At 43.2% G+C, this 6,000-nt stretch overlaps 1 protein-coding gene across 1 annotated transcript in view; it reads right to left on the minus strand.

Moving 5' to 3' along the window:
- Positions 1–4,387, minus strand: part of TMBIM6 (transmembrane BAX inhibitor motif containing 6) — a 38,680-nt gene extending 34,293 nt beyond the window's left edge. Inside the window, exon 1 of the mRNA XM_033938089.1 lies at positions 4,231–4,387. The gene's annotated coding sequence lies outside the window, so the exon portion shown is untranslated. The remainder of the gene's footprint in view (positions 1–4,230) is intronic.
- Positions 4,388–6,000: the final 1,613 nt, after the last annotated feature.

Genomic DNA, 6,000 nt, shown 5'->3' on the forward strand with positions numbered 1-6,000 from the left:
AGTTTTCATAACCATTGGAATTATGCCCCTAATCGTCATCGGGTACCTGGTGTTCTAGAAATCTGATATTATATCTTTTTTTATATATTTTTCCAATAAATTAAATAAGTTAAATACTTTAAATAGTAGAAATGCTTAGATAGTAAATACTATGCACTTAGCTTGGGTGGTTAGCCTAGAGGGACAGAGTCGCCAACATGTTTCACCCCGTTAAGGTTTCCTCAGGGCAAAATCCCTCATAACTATACACTCAACACGACGTGGCCACCCATAATGTGATCAAAGATCAAAGATAATGTGATCAAAGATCACATTATGGGTGGCCACGTCGTGTTGAGTGTACAGTTATGAGGGATTTTGCCCTGAGGAAACCTTAACGGGGTGAAACATGTTGGCGACTCTGTCCCTCTAGGCTAACCACCCAAGCTAAGTGCATAGTATTTACTATCTAAGCATTTCTACTATTTAAAGTATTTAACTTATTTAATTTATTGGAAAAATATATAAAAAAAGATATAATATCAGATTTCTAGAACACCAGGTACCCGATGACGATTAGGGGCATAAATCCAATGGTTATGAAAACTTATTGTGGCACCACTGAGGGCCTGGGTAACTTTTTGATAAGACCACATTGGAATAGGAGGTGTTGATGGGAGGTTTGAACCACAACAACCCTTTCAAGTATTGCATTGTAAAATCAAGAGCATACAAAGGAATTCAAGTGAATATACTTGAATCATCCCAGTTTGTCCATTACTGGAGAATACAGTACTACAAAGCAGTCCTACTCCTTACGAATTTAGTTTTATTTGACTGCATCCAGAACTATCGAAAATGGCAATAATGGGTGTCCTGGAGAAACACCTCAGATTCCACCATCTGCCCATCTAGATCTTAATCAGGGAAGTGATAGAAATCACAGAATTATCTACCATAAACAAGAATTAGCTAAAGCCCAAATGCAACCTGCATAACAAAGGGGTAATATTAACAATCAGCACTAATGGTTAAACTTTGTTACAAGCAACTAACTACTCATTTCAGATGGTTATATGGAAGTAGCCAATATCTACCAGTTAGTGTTTCATGCTTTTTCTTAAACCAAAAAGAAAAATTCTGTAGAACAAGGACTAGACAAACGGGTATACAAGACTAGACAAACTTGGGTATCAAGTCACCCACAACCTAAAATTTGGTGCCTGTCATCAGGGGGATTGAAACTGAGGGGGGAGATGCACAGAACTTTGGCACTGTATCAGAAAACACAAGCTGTTCCAGTGATTCTAAATTACCAAATGATGCTCAAAACTGTTTTATTTCCTTTATTTCCTTAAGCACTTTAGTTTAGAATGTGATGAGCCTGCTTGGGACAGAGGGGGAAGTTTTTCAAGTGCCTTAAGAAAATGCAATTTACATAACTTGTAATCCGGTTAGGTTATAAGCGGAATAGAAATGTAAAAAATACAAATAAATAACAGTATACAAATTATATGCACGCTTTTAATGTTGAGCATTAGAGTAGAGAATGACACAGGGTCAAATATTTCCCCGTCAGAACTCATTTTCCCATCCCGGTGAGTTCTTTTCCTGTCCCTGCTCCATTTCTACAAGCTCTGTCCTCATCTGCACAAACCTCAAAACACTTTAAAATCATAAGTGTTCAAGGCTTGTGCAGTTAAGGCAGAGCTTAGATAAATGGGACAGGGACAGGGACAGCGACAAAACTCACAGGGACAAGATGGGGAAATTGAGTTCCTGCAGGGACAGGGAAAAATTTGTCCCCATGTCATTTTCTACATTAAGAGGTAAAAGGGGAAGGAACATGCACATGCCCACAAGAGCCAAGCAGTAGGCACAGAAACAGATCTTGTGCGCCCACCTAGTAGAGCAGTGGTCTCAAACTCAAACCCTTTGTAGGGCCACATTTTGAATTTGTAGGTACATTGAGGGCCGCAAAAAAAATAGTTAATGTCTTATTAAAGAAATAACAATTTTGCATGAGGTAAAACTCTTTATAGTTTATAAATCTTTCCTTTTGGCTACGTTTTAATAATAATATTGTCATTTATAGCTAAAGAGACATATGATCAAGAAACTTTTATTTTACTTTTGTGATTACGATAAACATACCGAGGGCCTCAAAATAGTACCTGGGGGGGGGGGGGGCCGCATGTGGCCCCCGGGCCGCGAGTTTGAGACCACTGTAGTACAGGGTATGGCAATGAACTCCAAAGCTCTGAACAAGGCAGAAACAGTACATAAGGACAAAGAAAATCTGCACAGAATTGCTGCTGAAGCTTCTTGCTATAGTAATAGTTTGGAAGGTTTTTTTTTTGCTCCATGGCAACTTTTGACGCTATTGTTATGTGCAGGGGACACACACACATACCCATAGCACATAACCCATTTTGCCTCGCAGATCGAACTAGAGACTTGCAGGTTATATCCATCTACCAACAGATGGTAGATAGACTTAACCTTCAACTGCTCCATCAAGAATTTGCCCTCATGCAATTTTTAAAATAAATTAAATATTGCTGAGTTCAATATAAAATAAAAAAAGGGTACTTTGTGCTAATGTGTGTAGTTGTCTTTTCTGCAAATGAATTATGTATGTGTAGTTGTAACCCACCTAGGTGGTAGGCAGGAATTTTTAAAATAAGAGACGGCTCCATACCTGTCTGATATTTTTGAAAACTAAAGGTAGATGCTTTTTTTTGTACAATACACGTGATGCTAATTTTAATACTAATGAACTCTTTAACACATTTAAATAGGATTATCAATAGCTGCTACTACTAACAGTAAAGGTCATGCAGAACCTCTTTGTGTATCAGACACTGAATAACTTGCGTACTAGACTAACTACAGCCAGCTAATTAAACATTGCTAGCACAGTAAGCTTTAAGCACCAGGACCTGAGAGACATAGCAAAGACTTTGAATCTGCAGGAGGAAGAAGGATAGAGGGACAAAGGCTGAAAGGGAAGGCAAAGGACAAAAAAAAGGAATACTATAAAAAAAATGTAGACAGAAAAAAAAAACCTCTAGCAGGTGGTTAGGGGTTGTAAAGTCTTTATCTCATTCCTAAGCATTTTGGTTAGTGTCACTCTTCTAAAAGCATTTTCACTCCTACTTTTTGAAATTTCAAGAGTTTTCATCATTCACAGCCTCTGGGGGGAGCATCTCACAAGTACTGCACAATATCAACACCTAGTGGCTGTATTTTGGGCCCACGACTGTGGGGTCCTTGAACCCTGCATGGCCCCCGGCTAAGTTCCATCACTAAATGAATTGGGGGTAGGAGAGGGGCTATACCTCAGGTAGCTATGAATGAAGATTCATGGTTAGTTCAGAATTGGGCTTAAATCTAAAACAGTAGGACTAAAAGTCCCAGGCCAAGAACAACGATAACAACAAAATTATTCCCCCCAAAAAATATGACACTAGAATTCTAATTTAATATGAACCAACTGTGTATTTAACTACTGTATTTTCTCTCTGTGAATGCTAATTCTCATATGAATGTCGCTGTAACTCCTATCGACTAATTACTGAATTATGCAACGCGTTTTGTCTACTCTAAATTATTATGTATATTATCTTTTAACCCAGTCCGAGCTCTCTGGGATATAAAAAGAATTAAATAACAGCTTATTTCTGTTTCATTTTCAGTCATACAAAATCTTATCTAAGAAGAGAGAGCATGGGCAAAGTACACGTTTAACGACGTACACATATGAACGTACGTGCTTGTGTCACTGACGGTGCACCTGCACACGTCATCGCACACACAGATTACCCCATTTGGAGATGATATCTCCGAGAATATTCAGCTAATCAAGCCCTTGTCAATGTACACGTGTACATATATGGGTTGTGGCTACATCTCTATAGGTATATATGCCAGACACAATTCACTAGCCATCCTCTTATGGCGTTTATGACGTCAAACAATAAACGATCTGCACGGCCAATACGCGTTTAGAATTGTGCACGGTCGCGCGTCTCACGTCACGAATTCACGGGTGCCCTTGCATATACGTTGGGCCTACGTAAAATTTAGAGTACCTACGTCACAGCTCTCTGTACTAACCCTGCACTCGCTCGGTCGGTACTGCGTGTCCCGGGAGGATAGGCCTCAACGCCCAGTCACGCTCTTCCACCGCCCGCACCTCCCTTTACTCACGCGCCCCCGAGCAGGCCCTTTCCGCGTCCCAGTCCTTACCTCCCGCGCCGCCGCTCCACTCTCACTTCACCTCCGCCTTGTCCTTTCCGTGCGCGTCCCTCCGACCAACGTCCAGGATCTTTCAGACCTCACAATAACCCACCCATCCCGCCTCCTCCTCAGATTCCGCCCCCCACCCGCATGTTTCCCAGCTGATTGGTCAGGAGGAGGTTGCGTGACTCCCTCTTTGGCGTCCATTGTTCCACATCACCATCAGTCACAGTAACCCCTGCGCCAATCACCAACGTCCTCTACCGTGTCAGCCCCCTAACAGCCGTCTGCAGTCTGAGGGCGGGGGAGGCAATGTAGCGGCCTCTAGTGGCTGGTGTTGGTGATGATAGCTTCCACTCAAACTTGTGCAAGAAGTCAGGAAATTGGTCCATATACGGAAGATGACAGGACAAGCAATCATTTCTGTTGATTTTCAACGGTCGCGCCGCCATATGCTTGGTTTTTGTGATTCTAAGCTCCCCAGTTTTTGCACGTGTGCGGTGGGTGAGCCTCCCTTGCACATGGGTTTCACATGAGCCAAGCACTTATGGAGGAAATGGCGCGGCGGCGGCAGCCCATGAAAAGCTTTGCATGGAGGAGGGCTTCCGCTGAGAAGGCTTGGGGGCCCCTGTCAGCTAAAGTGACAGCACCTCAACTGGGGAGGGGGGCAGCCCCCCCCCTTGGTTATAGCCCTGCAACTGCCGTGATTCTGTAACTTGCGTGTGCAATTTTGCATGCATCCAAGTTTATAGAATTAGGGGGTTGGAACTTAATAGTAGGCAACGAGGTACAGAATGAAGGGGGCTAATATTTAAAATGGAGAAGTAAGAGATGCACCTGGGAGACTGGCTCCTTCCATTGCAGTACTGTCTATTCAGGTGTGATGCAATAATGTAACTTGAAGGTCCCTTTCATAACTCTAGATTGTTCACTTTTCTTCCCTAACAGATGAATACTTAAAGTAGTTATCTCCTCCTGCGGTACCATTTGGCTCCTCTGCAATGGACTTCTTCTCCTCCCAGACTCCATGCATCTGGGGTTTCCTCCTCTGTTTTAGCTTCTAGCTGGATCAAGCCTAGCTGATCTTTGAGTGAACTGTAATTTGTAGCAAGTTGCTGAATACGTCACATCATAGAAACATGACGGCAGATGTCTGCCCATCCACCGTAACCATTATCTCTTTCTCTCTCTCAGAGATCCCACGTTCCCCCCCGCACCCTCCTCTCTGTCCCCCTGCTCACACCACACTCGCCCTTCCCACCCCCATACCTCTTTTTTTTGGGAAAATATATTTTATTATGCCAATGCACTATTGAACAGGTAACAAAGATATCTAACAGCAACTTCACAGTATAGTGCAATAAATTATTAAGTACAAACAAGATAAGTGAACAGTTATAACTTTGTTTTCCCCCCTCCCCTCCCCCATACCTCTTTAAATATACGCCAGCCTGCTGCTCGCGCTGGGGTTTTCTCTAATGTCACTTCCTGGCCCCATGACCCGGAAAAGGTTTCAGAGGGAGCCAGGCCGGAATGAGCAGCAGGCTAGAGTAGTTGCTCACCCTGGCGAAGGTTATAAAGAGGTATGAGGGGATGGGCATGAGCATAGCCTGGGGGCAGAGAGGTGCTGGCGCCCCCACCAAGACAGTGCTCAGGGTAGTGCGCAAACCCCCTCCCCTCCCCCCCCCGCACGCCACTGACTGACCCTCAAGCCTTGCATTGAAGAATGCTGGTGTAGAAAGACAGGTTGAGATAGACACTAAAGAATGACACGGGATG

This window comes from Geotrypetes seraphini, chromosome 3 (assembly GCF_902459505.1).
Source record: "Geotrypetes seraphini chromosome 3, aGeoSer1.1, whole genome shotgun sequence".
Taxonomy (NCBI): domain Eukaryota; kingdom Metazoa; phylum Chordata; class Amphibia; order Gymnophiona; family Dermophiidae; genus Geotrypetes; species Geotrypetes seraphini.